The sequence below is a fragment of the Rhinopithecus roxellana genome, chromosome 16 (assembly GCF_007565055.1).
Source record: "Rhinopithecus roxellana isolate Shanxi Qingling chromosome 16, ASM756505v1, whole genome shotgun sequence".
NCBI classification, from domain to species: domain Eukaryota; kingdom Metazoa; phylum Chordata; class Mammalia; order Primates; family Cercopithecidae; genus Rhinopithecus; species Rhinopithecus roxellana.
The window spans coordinates 58,556,904-58,575,457 of NC_044564.1; the positions used below are offsets into that span (position 1 = coordinate 58,556,904).

An 18,554-nucleotide genomic window follows, 5' to 3' on the forward strand; every position below is an offset into this window, starting at 1 on the left:
CCACATTTGAAAATATTTTAAACCTATTGAAGAAGGGATGAAAGTGGGGTAGGAATCTCAGAAACTGACCTCATCCCAAGATTTTTAAACTGACCTGAAACCAAGGAAAATACAGCCGCTTTTCACTTTCAGTATTGGAGAGAAACTGATAACTAATATGGCAACTATACTGCTTGCTTTCCCTTTCTTATGCCAGCACTTGTTTAGGCAGGTATAAAAAATATGGCTTAGCACAAAAGTTAGTTATGGAGAACTTTAGTTAGACTGCCTTAAAACTGTTCTTCAGTTCGATATATGTAGGGACCGTGAAGCATCCTGGAAGTAAACGTAACTTTTTTTCTTTAAACTTCTCCATCTGACTTCATTCTTGCTGACCAGACCTCATTCACACAACTGTTTCAAGCAAACATATATATATATATATGTATTTTTTTTTTGATGAGACAGTGGTGGGACACATTTATTTAATACAATGTGATAAGCTGCGTTCTAAAGGCTTTTCAGATACTAACTTATTTAATCTGCAGTGCCCCATTCATGGTAGGTATAGGCTGAGCATCCAAATCCAAAATGCTCCAAAATCTGAAACTTTTTGAATACCAACATGACACACAAAGGAAATGCTCATTTAAGCATTTCAGAATCCACAATTTAAGATTTGGGAAACTAAATCAGTAAGTATAATGCAGACACTCTAAAATTCGAAAAATTCTGAGATACTTCTGCTCCCAAGCATTTTGGATTAGAGATGTGCAACCTGTACTATTATTATCTTTTTATTTATTTTTTTTAACAGATGAGGAAACGGAAACAGAGTTTAAGTTTATATAACTTGCTGTATATTACACAGGTAGTAGGTGGAAGAGCCAGGATACAAAGCCAGGCAATCTGACTCAGAGTCCAGGGTGTTCTAAGCACAGGGAATAGTGTGTGCACAAACTTTCTCAAAGGCCTGGTATATCTGAGGAAGGCTGAAGAGTTCAACGTTACTGGGTCCAAGACATGTCAGGTTTAGGGGGAGTCAGGATGGAGTGGTGAGTGGGAGGGTGAAACTGGTGAAGTAGATTGGGTGATCAGAGATTGAAGACTGTCTTTCATGAAAAGTGAAACCCCCTTTTTATATGTCCCTGAATTAAAATTTAAAAAATCTTCTTCCATCTTGAAATTAGGGGAACGTTCTTGGCTAAACAAGGATCCGTTTTTAGGGACGAGGTGAGGGACAGGAAGGATTATCCTTTCCAGAGGAGATGGATCATGGTGAGAAGATTGTTTTGGGGAGGCCTCCTGGGAGCAAGACCCACAGGTACTCAGTTCACCCCTTAGTGGGGTGCAAACGTGTTACCCAATAGCTGTTTCTCACATGCGCCCACATGCACAAAGTGAATCATGCTGAGGCCAGGCAGGAGAGGCTATTATTTATCTTGTTTCAAGAGTTCCTCAAAGTAGGGAAGATTAAAAAGAAAAAAGAGTTTCTCATTCAGGCATTAATCTTGAGACTTTCCTTCCTCCGTGTTCCCCAGGGGAATTGCTTGGACTCCCTTGCCGCTGCTTCAGGCAAATTTAGGGGAGTTCTGCTTTATTCTACAGTGGATGGTCCCATGCAAGGTTTATGTGCGGGCAGTATTAGGAAGCTCAATCTTGAGGCCAAGTGGGGGTGGATTAGAGAGTAGAAGGGATTGATTAGAGGCAGGAAGCTGATGCTCCAGAGCAGGTGAGAAGAAACAGAGACCTGGATTTCCACCATGGCCGTGTCCCAGGATGAGGAGAAGGGTCTTGATTATGGGGACACTTTGGAAGTGGAATTATAGGCCTTGGTAAATTAGATGTAGTGGAGAAGGGAGAGAGAAGACCCTAAGGGACAACCAGTTAACTAGAACTGATTATGAGTAGGAATTTTGCCTACTATCTCTTTCAGTGTGCCCATCTAATGCCAGTGAGCTTGCCCTGGCCCCCACAGGGCTGATACATCAAATGTAGCTATAGGTTGAATCTATCCTTTCAATTTCCTTTTTATTTTCCCTCACTTCGTCTGGAGCTCACTTCCATGGCTTGATACTGTCTTCTTTTAGTTTCTGCTTTCTCCTTTTCATAAAGTGAACCAGAGTTTAGCTAACACTCATCTCACAGTGATCTGAATGGTGTCATTTCCATAAACCCTCATCTGTGTCTCTAAGATCCTGGGTATCTTTGTGTTTTGCTGATGATAGAATTGTTTTTCCTTTAATAATTTGGATGTTGCAAACTAAAATTCTGTTTAACAAAGTTTGTTTTGACCAGCTATACTCTTTTTTTTCTCAGACTTGTATATAATCATCTAGTTTTTGTATATGATTTGTTTTTTCTACATAAGTTTTTAAACAAATGGTCTGCTGAATTTGCAGTGTTATTATTGACAAAGAGAGATTTCTGACCAAAGCAAAGGTATGTAGTAAAGAGATTTCTTAGCAAGGACTTAAAAAAAACTACAGTGATTCAGACCTGAATCTGATCAATATTCCTAAATGTAACACACATTTTTAAAAAGAAATCCCTCACCTTTCTGTCAATAGAAGGGTTTTGTTGAGCTCTCTCTTTCCTTATCCCAATGATAGGAAGTGAGGGTTAGATTTGCCTGGGAGGAGGAATATTTAGCATAGACCTTTTAGAATATTTACATTCAGAACCTATCTTTCTCTTATTCACATTGTCAAGTAAAGCCAGAGAAGATAAAATTTTTCTTAATTTTGCTAGGAAATTTAAATATATCCCATTAAACATTTTTAAACCCTATTCAGTACCCCCTAATTTGTTTTCCCACTGCTGATCTTTAGCCTTTTCCGTAGGAAGGGCTGGATCAGTGAGTATTGTGCTTCTCTCCCTATGCTTTCTGTTGATAGAGCAAGGGCTTGAGGAGAGCCGCTGCAAACCCCCATGCTCACAACAGCCTCAACATACTCTACGAAAGAAGGCAAGGGAGTTTAACATGATTTTGGAAAGATTACTCTAAAAATGGTTGAACTCTAGGCTATTCTTGGTACTAATGAAAAATAATTTCCCGAGCATTTGATGAGCTCCTATTATGTCGATGAATCTTCAAAGTCTGGGAAATGAGCTTCAGAGGACTGGTACTTCTCAGAATTCTGGATTCATGAAGGCTCGTGCTGGAGAGCATCTGGAGTTGCCAGCATCTGGGGGTGTGGTGTAGTCAAAACAATCTTGACTCCAGGCAGTCCTGCATTCTGGTTCCTGCTCTGCTGCTTTACTGCTTGCCACTTAGAACCATGGTGAAGTCTTGTTGAGAGACTTACCCGTATCTTAAAGCCCTGATAAATACTGATGTGAGGCCAAATGGATCCTAGGATGAACATATGAAATTGCTGTTTTTTAGGTTAAAACTGGTTTAATACCAGTAATTTTGTAATATTTGATATAAAACATATTCAGAGGAGAGGGGCTGCTATCATACTATTTCTTAAATTTTGTTTTCTGGGGAGAGATCCTTTAGGCCTGGTTCATAGTAGTTAACATCTGAAACATACTGAAACATAGGAAGCACTGAAAAATCTTTCTGCAGCTATGCTACTCTTCTTTATTTTGGAAATAGCTGACATTGTGCATGTGAGCTAGGAATTCATGTTCCTGAGTCTTGTCACCCTCAGGGACAAAAACACAAAATTTTATCTGTTCTGATATGTATGTGGGTACATTGAGAAATTAGTAACAATTGATAACGTTTTAAACTTAATTGGAATGAAGGGAATTAGCACCTATTTAGTTATGAATAATCACATCAATATATTAGCATTTTCATTAGTAAAAATAGCTTTCATGTTTCTCAAAATATGGCTTTAGTTCTGTGTGTAATAATATGGTTTCAGGAAAAATATTTACCTAAATTTTTTATTCTGTCCTTATAAAACTGCAAATTGACCCAGATTTTTAAAAAATTCAAGACAAAGGCATTTTGGTGTAGGTGTTTGGTTTTTATCACAAAAGCAGACCCATCAGAATTCTTAGGTGAAACTTGTCAGTGTGTGTTTTCTACTTGGCTCTGTCATTTCCACCACAGAGTGCACTGTGGAACCCGGGAGCCCCTTAGCAGACCTAGATCCCACTGTGGGGGCAACTGCATTAAGAAATACTTACATGGGGCTAGGTGCAATGGCTTCCACCTGTAGTCCCAGCACTTTGGGAGGCTGAGGCTATATCAGCCTGGGCAACATGGCAAAAACCCATCTCTACCAAAAATACTAAAATCAGCTGGGCGTGGTGGTGTGTGCCTATGGTCCCAGCTACTTGGGAGGCTGAGGCTGTAGAATCACATGAGCCCAGGAGGTAAAGACTACAGTAAGCCAACATTGCACCACTGCACTGAAATACAGCCTGGGTGACAGAGCAAGACCCCCATCTCAAAAAAACAAAACAAACAAACAAAAAGAAATATTTACATGGGACACTTGATACTTGACAACTTCAAAGGCCAACTTACTGAGGAAAATCAACTCTTCCATTCCAAGGACCACCTATTTGTTTGTTTGTTTTTTCTCTAGATAAGGTGTATTTTCATGTAAAATGCTTGCTTGCTTTTGCGTGGAATTAATATTTCTCAGTTCCCAGGAAATTTTAAGCTTTTCAGCAATTTGTACTTTTTTAACAAAATAATTAAGGCATACGGAATCGTCTGATAGCATGTTATGAAAATTAAGTAGTGACACTAATCTCATATTTTAATATTGGTATTAGAGTCAAGCATCATAGATACAGTAGAAAAATATAAATGGAATGTGTCAACAGACACACAACAGCAAAGGGTATTTGACATTCCAACATCTTGTAATGCGTAAGAGGCCGGATATTCAACTCTTTCACGTAGAAAACAGTAATTAGATGTCATAGCCATAATGAAATCCTTAGATACTGACAAAATGTAATGAAAGTTTAATATTTTTAAGACTATTAACTGCAAGCAATAGAAAAGACACTTAAATGAAATAACTTCCAATATTTCTAACTAAAAGGCTACTCTCCAAGTCTTGATTGTGTGCCCACTTTGAACAAATATGATACGCAAAACTCTGGATTAACTCAAAAGGCGTCCTGAAGCCTCTTGGCAGGAAGCCAGTGATTCCAGAGGAACGCCTTATCTTCTTTGTCATATCCTTCCATGGAATATTGGAGCATCCCTGGGCTCTGCACATTTCTCACATGCAAGTCAATACCTCTTTTCTTTCCAGGGAAAACAGGCAGTTTCTTGACCATTGCCAGTCAGAAGTTGGCATCTTTTCACCTTGAAGTGTCACATGTCCTTTCTTGTCTTCTCATCCTACGCTGGTGTAGTGGGTCAGTGAAATTATAATGTCTGAAGAAATGTAAGAAATTCCTGTTTCTTCTGGAATGATTTCTGAAATATCATTTTGGTTTCTCTCTCAACCATTGCTGGGCAGACCTGGCACTCAGAAGCTTTTGCTTGGAGCAGGAGGCAGGGAGAAGTGAAACTTTCTTCTTTGTAAGCATCAGATACCTTAATGAGTTATTTTTCATTTTGTTTGTCACTCCTTGAGTGGGCCTTTTAGTTAAGTTTGTTCACCTTTCCCCATACATTTCTCAGGAATTAGAAGAAAATACAAAGTTTGGAAATCCTTACATTCCACAACTTTTAATTATACCTTAAATTTGGAGAACAGAGCAGTGTCCTTACTGCATCTGAGAAAGTAACTTTAATTGAGGTAATGTGGACCACCTAAGGTTATATGGACCTCAGGTGATCGAGAACAGGAGGGCCGCAGGCAAGAAACTAGGAAGGATGCAGTTACCGTTACAGCATCCCAGTTCTTTCCCATCCTGCCCCCACATACCTCTCTTTCATGCACAGTGCTGGGTACATGGGTCCACTCAATTAACACTAGACAATCTGACAGATGGATTTAGTTTGCTGATTAATACTGGACTTTAGGCCGGGCGCGGTGGCTCAAGCCTGTAATCCCAGCACTTTGGGAGGCCGAGACGGGCGGATCACGAGGTCAGGAGATCGAGACCATCCTGGCTAACATGGTGAAACCCCGTCTCTACTAAAAATACAAAAAACTAGCCGGGCGAGGTGGCGGGCGCCTGTAGTCCCAGCTACTCCGGAGGCTGAGGCAGGAGAATGGCATAAACCCGGGAGGCGGAGCTTGCAGTGAGCTGAGATCCGGCCACTGCACTCCAGCCCGGGCGACAGAGCAAGACTCCGTCTCAAAAAAAAAAAAAAAAAAAAAAAAAAAAAAAAAAAAATACTGGACTTTAAACACTTTGTGGATTTATCGCTTTTGAGTAACATTGGCAAGATAGGCAGAATATGCACTCCTGCTGTGGATGTGATGGCCAGTAGAAAGCTTTTGGCTGACTTTCCTTTCACTGTACCTTTAGTTGCTTCTTCTGAAGTCCAGAGAAACCTAGGAAGTTTGTGTTTTCTCTTTCTCTGTCATTCTGTCCTCATGTAAGCAGTATGTCTTTATAGGTACAATTACCTCTTCCTCTCTAATTTTGTCTCCTCCTAACATTTGTATAGTGTGTTTTATAGTTACACATAGTACATTATCTCATTTGATGTTCATAGTAAACTTGTGTATGGTCCATATTATGATTATACCCATTTGACAGATTATGAAATTGAATTTCAGAGAGGTTCAACAGTCTTCGAAAGTTACAGAATGTTCAGGTTGTCAGAATCACAGCACATGGCATTTCATTTAGATTGTGCTGTTTTAGTAGTCATTTTTCTAATTTGAGACTATGACTTGGATTTGTTTACATGGTATTATGATTTACCTGGACTTCCTTCTTGGTGGTACGGAAAATCTGTTAAACTATTTAATTAGACTGTTTTGCTTTGGGTTACCTTGTTCAATAACAAAATATTTGCATCTATTTTGGGTGTGTTTAACCCATTCACCAACTGTATTTGAGAGTCAGAAATCATTACAGGCAGGAGTTACCATTGAGGGATACCCTGTGTTCGTTGCTTCTCTCATTTGAAAGTGTCCCGTCAGAAGTCATTTAAAGGAAAATTATCTTATTGTTGAGTAAATACTTTTCCTTCCCCTTTTATTCTCTCCAAATTGTAATTCCTCCAACTTTGTTACTTATTTTCAACATTGCGTTGAGTATTTTAGGTTCTTCACATTTTCATATAAACTTTAGAATCATCTTGTTAATTTCTACACACACACACACACACACACTGCTGTTAATGATTGGGATTGTGGGAATCTCTTGCTCTTCCTAAATTATATTGTTGGCACCCAAGAAGCCTGAAGAACTCCTGAAATAAAAAAGCCCAAGGCGGAGCTTCTGGGGCCTAGCATCTGGGGACTCACTGATTCTCTAGCAACAGTAATGAAATCAGATGTGACTGTAGGTGAAGCTCATGCCAGGTTTTAGTTAGCAGTGGCCGAGCTCCACCAGTCAAACTAATGTGAACTCTCGTCTCTGCTCGTTATGAATTAAGTTGCTTACCATTTAGAATACACAGCAAGCAGGTGGTGCATTCCTGTTGAGAGGTTGCCACATTAACACAGTGAGGCAAAGATTCTGCTATATCTAAAGATTGTTCTCTCTTCCCGGTACTCTTCACTTACCAAACAGGGCCACTACCTCCAAGGTGAGCTCACGATTCAGATGGAAAAAAATTAGTTTTTCTCAGCATCTAATGCAGCCTGTTTGTGCTTCTACAGACATTAAAGTGAATAAGACCTTAAATCTGCTGGGAATCTGCTTACCACCATTTCCCACTGTATTATATGTTTGTAATTAAAAACCCATGAGAAATAAAAGTACACGTGAACAAACAGACATATGGAAAATTAAATACTTGTGATGTTTTGTTAATTTGTATGTGTGTTTGTGCTGTAAGAGCAATTATTTGTTCACGAACTCGCAGGGATTTAGGTTTTTCTGGGTAGAGGATTTTTACATAGCTCTTGTAATTTACAAAGAAAACTCTCACTATGACAAGGCAAGTTTAGATGAGTGACTCCTACTGCATACCTTTGGTAAAAGAAAAATAGTTTGTATTGATTTATTTATTCCAATCCTTGTAGAAATTTTTATCAGATGGATACTTTGAAAAAATATAATAATATTATTTCACAAGTTATTAATTCATAGAAATTAAGGAGAATTAACAAGGTTGAGATGGTGAAAGGGTCATTGCGTACAAATGGAAATGTGCTGTTTGGCCTGCACATTGACTAAGTTACTTAGTTTGGTTTCTTCACCTGTTCAGCCTTGCTGGCGCTGTGGGTTTCTACATACATTATTGCATTTGGATTTACGCCCTTTATTAACATCATATGTATATAAAGAACCCAGTTGGGGATTTTCCCAAGATGACATCTCCGCCCATGACTCATCTTGCTAAATGTTGGGCGACCCTTCTTCCAGATGTAAACACAGGTCACCCTTGCCAGGTCTAATAAGAGACTACCTATATGGCCAAAGCAGAGAGTCTTCCCTCATTCTGCCTCACAAAAGCCCTTCTCTCTTGTGCTCTTGCCCTAGAGATTAACTGTTCTCTCTCTGGTCTTTGTCAAAAACTCAGTGGGGAGAAATGATATTTAAGAATGTAGTACATATGTCCACTTGAATATTTAAGTTAGATTCCTGTGTCAGGTTAGGCCACCAAAAAATTATCAGCTTTAGCCTCCATAACTTAACCCTTCATAAGGAGCCTTTGTTGAGTTTCATTTCATTACTATGTCTTTTTAGTGACAGTATATATAAGCACCATTATATAAATAGTATTGTTGCCATTTTCATAAGTTTACTGGTAAAAGATTGGCTAACATAAGTAGAAAGCTGAAACTGGATCCTTTCCTTACTCCTTATACGAAGATTAATTCAAGATGGATCAGAGACTTAAATGTTAGACCTAATACCATAAAAACCCTAGAAGAAAATCTAGGTAGTACCATTCAGGACATAGGCATGGGCAAGGACTTCATGTCTAAAACACCAAAAGCAACGGCAGCAAAAGCCAAAATGGACAAATGGGATCTAATTAAACTAAAGAGCTTCTGCACAGCAAAAGAAACTACCATCAGAGTGAACAGGCAACCTACAGAATGGGAGAAAATGTTTGCAATCTACTCATCTGACAAAGGGCTAATATCCAGAATCTACAAATAACTCAAACAAATATACAAGAAAAAAACAAACAACCCCATCAAAAAGTGGGGAAAGAATATGAACAGACATTTCTCAAAAGAAGACATTCATACAGCCAACAGACACATGAAAAAATGCTCATCATCACTCGCCATCAGAGAAATGCAAATCAAAACCACAATGAGATACCATCTCACAGCAGTTTGAATGGCAATCATTAAAAAATCAGGAAACAACAGGTGTTGGAGAGGATGTGGAGAAATAGGAACACTTTTACACTGTTGGTGGGATTGTAAACTAGTTCATTATGGAAACAGTATGGCAATTCCTCAAGGACCTAGAACTGGATGTACCATATGACCCAGCCATCCCACTACTGGGTATATACCCAAAGGATTATAAATTATTCTACTACAAAGACACATGCACACGTATGTTTATTGCAGCACTATTCACAATAGCAAAGACTTGGAATCAACCCAAATGTCCATCTGTGATAGACTGGATTAAGAAAATGTGGCACATATACACCATGGAATACTATGCAGCCATAAAAAAGGATGAGTTTGTGTCCTTTGTAGGGACATGGATGCAGCTGGAAACCATCATTCTTAGCAAACTATCACAAGAACAGAAAACCAAACACCGCATGTTCTCACTCATAGGTGGGAACTGAACAATGAGATCACTTGGACTCAGGAAGGGGAACATCACACACTGGGGCCTATCATGGGGAGGGGGGAGGGGGAAGGGATTGCATTGGGGAGTTATACATGATATAAATGATGAATTGATGGGTGCTGACGAGTTGATTGGTGCAGCACACCAACATGGCACAAATATACATATGTAACAAACCTGCACGTTATGCACATGTACCCTAGAACTTAAAGTATAATTAAAAAAAAAAAAAAAAGATTGGCTACTGTGTCATTAAATATTCCAGGTGAAAAAATCTTTTTAATTATTATGAAGAAAAATTTGTGTCTTAGAAAATGGGAAAAAATACTATTTTCTTTCATTAATTCTAGCACAAATTTAACAGTTCTCTCAATTTTGAGCATAGGCAGAGATTGCATTAACAGTTTCTATAACTCTACGATGGAAATCATATTACCATTTTAACAGAAATTTTAAAAATATTATTTATGCTCATCAACAACTCTATAATCAGGGTATTAATAGTTGTTAGACCTACCTTTGGATGTTAGTATTTAATGCATTATTTCAAAATCATATTTATTTTTCCTTCCTGGTCAGGGAACCAAAAAAGAAAAAGAAAAACAAGTTTATTTTTTAAATATAATTGTTTGTTTGTAATCTTCTATGTTTATTTTATGCATTCGAAAACATAGTTCTGAGTAGGGCTTCACAGAGTAGCCAGAGAGGTCACTGGTACATATTCCAACAGCCTTCCTGGGGTGGTGCGTGTGTATTTCCTGGCAACCTCTGGCCTAGTTCAGATCTTTACCTGCATTTTCTTTTCTGGAGGGCCTCCTCTTCCTTCCCTGATCTGAGGTCTCTTAATACCTTGCATTATGGTCAGCCATGTCTGTCTCTCTTACTAGTATGTGAACTATTTGAGAGAAGGGACTCTCTCATTATTTTATTTTTATTCTTAGCACCTAGGAATGTGCCTTATTTGTGGTGAGCCGTTAGTAATTTCTTATTTAAATGCCATTTTTTTAAACCCCATGCCATCCTAGTATTGCTTTTCCTCCTGGCATTGATTGACAGCTTGTTCTTGGCATTTTGGCTCAGAGTTCACTGCTGTAGAATGCTCATCAGGCGAGGAATGATGATTTTTTTTCATTGGATTTTCTCAATGCTAGCTGTCAACTTTTTAAAGTCAGCCTTTTGGATATTGTTGTGCCTTTGATGAAGCAGTCCAGATGTTAGGAATGTACTTTCCTCCTTCTTCAGGTTGTAATCATTGGTAGTTAGCTGTCTTTTGTTTGAAATTTGGCTGTTTATTTCAACATTGGTAGTCTTAGGAAAGCTAGAGAGTTTTCTTACAAGGGCCTGTGTAATTTCCAAGTTCACACCTGATTGAAGGCAGCATGGTATCAGTGGAGAGAAGACTCTTCTACATTTAAACAATTGGATCTTATTATTAGTGCTGTCCCTTAGAGGTGGCTTAGTATGATGGGAAGGACAGGTATAGTAATGAATTCCAAAAAGACTTGATTATTTTTTTTCTTAATACAGCCCCAAACCTGAGAATGAAATTATTTATTTGATTGAAACAACATGTCTTTGGAATCAGTGGTGATTATTAAAAACAAAGTAAAAGCACAATTTTTTCTTATATCACATTTGCCTTAAATATGAGATGTAGGTAAGTCAGATGAATTTTTATGACCAAATTTTTATCATTTCACTTTACAAAGTGTTCATTCTCTCACGTCTTTCTTACATCATGATTACTGAACTGAAGAATAAATGTTGGAGATGATGTTTTCTTCCTAACTCATTTGGTTGCTGGTTTTTGTTTTTGTTTTTAGCATATCAGTTGAATAGTTCTGACTATACATGGATTAGCTGATATTTAAGGAATTTTTAAAAATGGGAAGGACTCTTAGTTTTTTATATTTAGTATTTCAGGAATTATTAAATATATAATCAATGAAAAATACAGAGAAACACATAAAGAAGTACTAAATAAATCCCATTACCCAGAGTTATACATTACTAACATTTTAGTAATGGATTTTCCCAGTGTTCCTTTTTTCTAGGCATACATATCTGTGTGAGTGATAAATCATCACAAGATATTGTGGTTTAAACCAGTGATAACTATTTAGCTCAGGATTCTGTAGGTCATCAGTTTAGGCTAGGCTTGGCTGAGGGCTTCTCTGGTCTAAGCTATGCTGCCTCATGCATCTGTGGTCAGCTGCAGAATAGCTTGTCTGATCTTGACTGGGTTCTCGCATGTTTACTGCCTGTGGTCTGTGTGATCTCTCATCTCCAACAGAGTAGCTTGGGCTTGTTCATACAGCAGAGTCTGAGGTTCTTAGAGAGAAAGCAAAAGTGTTCAAGACCTCTTGAACAAAAGGCTATGAATTTGTGTACCATTACTTCTGCTGTATTCTTTTGGCCAATGCAAGCTAAGCCACAGTCTAACCCAGATTCAAAGGGTGGGAAATAAACTTCAGTCCTTGATGGGGAGAACTACAAAGTCACATGCATGGGATGTGGAAATGGGGAGGAGTGAAGATTTTTGGGCAGTTTGGAAATTTACCACAGTGTACGTGTGTGTATACATATGTGTACGTAGATGAAAAGTGAGAGCATATACATTCTGCATTTTTATCACCAGACCTGCTCCAAATCCAAGTTACTAATCCAACCCTTTGGGTGTATTGGGGAAAGTAAATAAATCTTATGTGGGAACTGCCTCAACAAGTATCTAGAGCAATACCTCCCATTCAATCAATGGAAGGCTTAAAAAAATAAATAAAAGGAAATGTAATTTCTTTAGGCCACTACTTGAATTCTATTGGTGTTACTTCCTGGTTGGTTTTATTTCCTCACTCATGTTTTCCTGTGTTTACTTCCTGGTTGGTTTTATTTCCTTGCTCATGTTTTCCTGTGTTTACTTCCTGGTTGGTTTTACTTCTTCACTCATTTTTTCCCCATGCTTATTTCCTCTCTCATTTCTTTTCATGTTTATTCTTCTGGTTGATGGTCTGGAGCACCCATGTTGTATTAGTCTGTTTTCACATTGCTGTAAAGAACTACCTGAGACTGGGTAATTTATAAAGAGAAGAGGTTTAATTGACTTCTGCAGGTGTACAGGAAGCATGGATGGGGAGGCCTCAGAAAACTTACAATAATGGTAGAAGACGAAGGGGAAGCTGCTCATCTTACATGGTCCGAGCAGGAGGAAGAGATAGCAGTGGGAGATGCTATACACACACACAGACTTAAGCAGCCAGATCGCGTGAGAACTCTATCACAAGACAGCACTAGGGGGATGGTGCTAAACCATTAGAAACCACCGCCATGATCCAGTCACCTCCCACCAGGTCCCACCTCCAATACTGGGGATTCCAATTCCACATGAGCTTTGGGTGGGGACACAAAGCCAAACTGTATCCCGTGTCATGGGAGAGCACTGCTCTAGACTACTTCTAAACTGTTCTGAGATCTTAGAAAAGTCACTTGACTTTGTCAAGAGTGTCAGTAGATGTTACATCATCTATTTATTCAAAATAAAAACTACCTCACAAAATTATTGGGAGAATTTGATTACCTCATGTATATGGACATACGTTGGAAACTCTAGATGTGTTATTTTTCCTAGGAATTATTTATGCTTTTATGGAATGTCTATAACTTCTTTTTAATTAACATTTTGGTCATCTCCCCAGCATCTCTAACTGGCTCTACCATTTTAAAAAATGACATGTATTTTTTTTAAGCTACTGTTTGTTCATTTCTGCTTAGTTCATATTAAAGAAAATTCAAGTTTTACAGCCTTAGCTTGCACACTAATCTTCAGAACACCATAGCCATTTCTTTAATCTGATGGATGCCCTCGCATGACGCCTGTCTTTTCTGATCAGAAATGACATTCTTAACATCAATAGATTCTTAGGCTTTTCTGACAGGAAATATTTTTGAGGATATATAATCAGTTATGGGGTATGCTTATCAATACATTTTTCCTGCAAAAATAAATCAGAAATCCTATCAAAATAGCATTATGAAATAATCCATTTCCCTTAGTACTCCTCGTGAAATGGGCTTGCCTGACGTTTCTGAGAATTTTTATTTAGATGAAGGTTGTGTATTTAATTTATATACTGGCCATTTTTCTATCCAGCCAATCTGCATAAATTTCATATTCTAAGCAGGAAGAAAATGGTTGTGATCTGGAACCAGCCTCTTCCTTATAAAGCCTGCATCACCTTCCTTTTCCCTTGGCTGGCCTCTTGTACTTTCCAGACCGTGTGAATTTCACCATAAACCTTCTTTATTCCCTTCCCCTACCCACATACATGCACACCCAACCAAAGAAAGAGAAACCAAAGAAACAGAACCTGTAGGGATGAATAGGGATATCACTCTACAGTGCCCCTTTGCTTCTCTTTGCCCTTTTCTGGACAGAAGCAGATGGAATTCTGTCCTCTTCCATTTTGAAAATTTGTACACATTCACTCACCCACTCATTTATCCATCCATTCATTGATTCACTGTTCATCTGTCAGGAACAGTGTTACAGACACCGTGCTGAGTTCTCTGGATAAAAAGACAAGCTCTGGCACTGATTCGCAGAGTTTACCCTGTCATTAAAAGGATGGTAACTGAAAGAGTCATGTGGCCAGGGTCTTAAGAGAGTTGTAAACAAAGGCTCTGGGAGCCCTGGGGATGCAGAGGAGACCACATTATGCTTTCCTTCCTAGGGACCGTAGCCGTGTGCCTAAATTTGACAAGAGTAGAGTCAGAGGCTGCTGGAGCGGGTGAGGTGAAGGGTAGGTGCCTAGATTGTTTTCCCAGCAGTGATTTGAGGCTGGATTGATCCTTGTCAGTGTGAAGTCAGGGTACTGCCCACTCATCCATGCCAATGACTCAGGTACTGTAGGAAAGTGGTTGATTTGCCTGAGCTGAAGGTGTCATGTATGTTCTTCATTTCCTAGATGAAGCCAGTTAGGATTTGCTGAGAGTCTGCTACCGATGAGACTAGGCAACCTTTGTGCTTCATCCTGTTTTATAGCATAACTTTGATTTAGGTATGATTTCTTCCACAGGTGACCAAACTGAAGCTGAGGATGACAAGGGTTATGTAACACCCCCAAGATCACACAGCTTGAAAGAGTAATCAGCTTAGAATGCAAATCCCAACACATTGTCCCCTTTGAGAGCAAACAATTTTTAGTAAAACTTCCAATTTTAACAGAATATACGCTAAATAACCAATACCATATTAAAATACAATGCTTGTATTTCTGACCATGACTGTGTTTCAGTTTGACAGAGAGGGCAGCATCTGCAAGAAAGTTCTGCCAAGATGAAGCCTGTGTATCCCTAATCCACATCACTCAGGGCCACTGTCTGTGGCCACACAGGTTGTGAATGTGGCCTCCTGGAGTTAGTTGTAACCTGTACAACCTGAAGTAGCTGTCACGGGCCCAATCTTGGAGTCGCATCACTTGCATGCTGTGCCTCCACTCATGTTAATTACTACATCCAAGTCATTCTCTTACTTTAAAAGGTTGGATATATTTAAAGGGAATGAATGGAGGTAAAGTCATAAACTGCATAATTATCTCAGTATATGTTAAATACTATCACCTAGCTGTTAAAGATTTCTACTTCAAGTATAGTGATACAAATCAGGCTTCTTACTGTTGTGCTTTGTCAAATGTTTACATACCTACCCACACCTAAAGGTATAGAAAAATTTCCCAAGCAACCCAGTAATCACTGGGGAATGATTTCAGGGAGGAAAGAAGGAAAGTATCCTTTTGTTCTGTCAGGTATGTGGGACACTAGATGGCAGAGATGGTTAGAGACCCTTACGAAGATGTTTGTTGGGAGGGGGCCTGCCCCTTTGTCCAAATCATGAGCATTCTTGTCCCCAGTTCCTTTCTCCAGATCCTCATCTCCCACTATACTGTCTCTTTAAGCTCCACCAGCCCCTTGTCTATGGCCATACAGACCTGGATCACCTGTCTTCTATATCTAAACCCCTCAGTGGCTTCCTAGGTTCACAGAGTAACATTTAGACTCCCTAGGATGGCATAAGAACTGTTCTCCCCTACTCCCAGTGCCCTGACCCCTGGTCCCTAGGCCATTTCTCTAGTTTCTCCTACTTTCTACACCATAGCAAGACCTCTTACAGTTCCGACAACAGAATGGCTGCTTCCTGCTTCTGGGCCTTTGGTCATGCCCATCACTCTGTTCTTGATTGTGTTCTTCCCCTAATTCTGACTGCTGTATGCCCAGGAATGAGGAGTCCTGCTGTAGTTGGCATGCTGGAATGTGTTCCATTAGTCTTCTCTCACGCCACCCGTGAGGTGGCTTCATGGCACATACCTGTGTAGGGCTGTTCCAGGAAACAGGGATACAACCTTAGTGGTTTTGTATATTTGACTCTCCAACACCAGATCTGGTGCCCACTGGCTAGCTATAGATGACTGTTGAGGAAATTAGTCAATGAATGACTCTCTGGGAATGTCTTTGTTTGGTTTCTAGAAGAAAAAGATTAAGCATAACACTGTGCACACTACAAGGTGTGTTTTAGCTTTTTTGAAATTCATGGGGGAAACAAAACCAAAGCCTCTAATTGACTTGTGATTCTGGATGATGATAAACTGAATTTCCCAGGAGTGTTCTAAATATCCATGCAAGACAAGACTGGAGTTTAATGAGTCACAGCTTCCTGTAGGTACAGATGACACGTCAGGCTAATTTTGGTCCCTTGGGGATTATGAGGGCCTGGACCTTCCCATGAGCTTGGTTCAGGGCCTTCCCAGCGGGTCAGAGCTCATGACATCAAACAAATCAGAGTTGATGCATGAGCCTTTGAGGCTGGTATAAAGAAGATCCAGTCTTGAGAGTAGACTTTGGCATTAGATATTGACTGCAGTCTCTTCCTAGTAGGTACGGGCTTTGTAGGAGTTCCTGAAAGGGGAACAGGGACTATAGCCTTATCTTGAAAATCAAAACAAACAACCCAAAACACATCAAGCTAACATTTCTAGAGCACTTAATATGTGCCAATCACTCTGCCAAGTATTTCTGAGAGAAGTCATTTGTTCTTAAGTCTTATGTTTCCTTAGCATGATGTGTATACCCTGAGGCCTACACATGGTTTTATAGGATGGCAGGAATATGTGTGGAAGGAGAATAGGGAGAGGGAGAAAATAAATAAAGATGGAGTCTACAACCCATAAGGATGGCAGGAATATGTGTGGAAGGAGAATAGGGAGAGGGAGAAAATAAATAAAGATGGAGTCTACATGCCCATATTCTTAGGAAAGGACTGCAACCTAGCTGTTATCAGTATGAGCTGGTAATTGAACTTGAGCCTTAATTTTTAATTTAAAAATAAGATAAACTGTCATATGTGTTAGTTTTTCTAGTCTAAAACTATTACTACAGCTCTCCTACAGGTCTTAAAAATTACTTCGGTGTATTTAGGGATTGAGCAAATGAGTAAATGGGTTTATATTGTAGAAGCCAACGTTTTCACTGAAAAAGGATGAAGATACAAATACGGAATAGAGGGAGGCAAGAAAGAACCTGCAGGGATGAATAGGGATATCACTCTGAACTGGTGATTTCCAATATATGTGTGTTTGTGGCAAATTGATATATGCATGTGTGTATTTATGCACATAAATGTGCACATGTTAAATGCATGTACTTCATTGTTCCATCTGCTGGAACAACTGAGAATCAAAGATACTCCTGTAATAAGAGCATACCTAAGCACCTGTACCTGAGTTTCTAATGTCACTGCCCCTCTGAACTGAACTATACTCCTGCAATGGCTAATTTCAGGACTGGTGCAAGATGATCCTGAAACATCTTATCAGACAAGATAGTAAGGAACTGCAGGTAAAAAAAAAAAAAAAAAAAAAAAGAAAGGAAAAAAAAAGAAAGATCACAAGAACCAGAAGGGGGCTCTTATTGGTCAAATCTGGGACAGTTTGAACACCAAAATAATAAAGTAAAGTATGAACTATAAACAACTGGGGCGGAGGAATTCATCAGCCCATAATGACAATGAATAAAGACAGATGGACAGATGGATGGATGGATGGATGGTTGGATGGATGGGTGCAGGGAAATATGGGCGACTCCTGCTTACCAAATGTCAACTAAGTAATAAATGTGGATAGGGTGGTAGAGCAGGAAAAGTCAGTATACACCACCATTGCAGTAAAGATTATGCACAAAACTCAATGGACACTAATTCCAAACAGTTTAAGAGGAACAGGACATTTACATAGTGACGAAAGTGTCTTTCACAGATTGCTTTAGTATAATAGAAAAATAGTAATTAAGTGGAGAAATTGAACTATACTTTGATCAGGATCAAAATTAACATCACCATTGAGGGGTAAGCAAACATCACATGCCTTCAGATGAAATATCCTGAGAACAAGACAACATCACCTATTTGGGATTCTGGCCAAAAATATATAACCTGAATCTAATCATGAGGAAACTTAAGACACATGCTTTGTTAAAAGGCAGGAGGAGGAAGAATTGTATCCTTCCAAAGTATCACTACCATAAACAAAGACAGAGGAAATGGTCCTGATTAAAGAAGCCTAAAGAGATGTGGCAACTAAATGCAATACTTGAGTCTAGACTGGATTCTGTACTTGGGAGTTTGAGGGTAGGGAAGGTGGATAGCATAATGGCCATTATTCGATCATTTGACCAACTGGAGTGTAGATGGAGATTAAAGTATC

The 18,554-nt window shown here is 39.1% G+C and overlaps 1 protein-coding gene across 6 annotated transcripts in view; it reads left to right on the top strand.

Moving 5' to 3' along the window:
* Positions 1 to 18,554, top strand: part of KDM4C (lysine demethylase 4C) — a 419,898-nt gene that overhangs the window by 358,154 nt on the left and 43,190 nt on the right. The window lies entirely within an intron of this gene.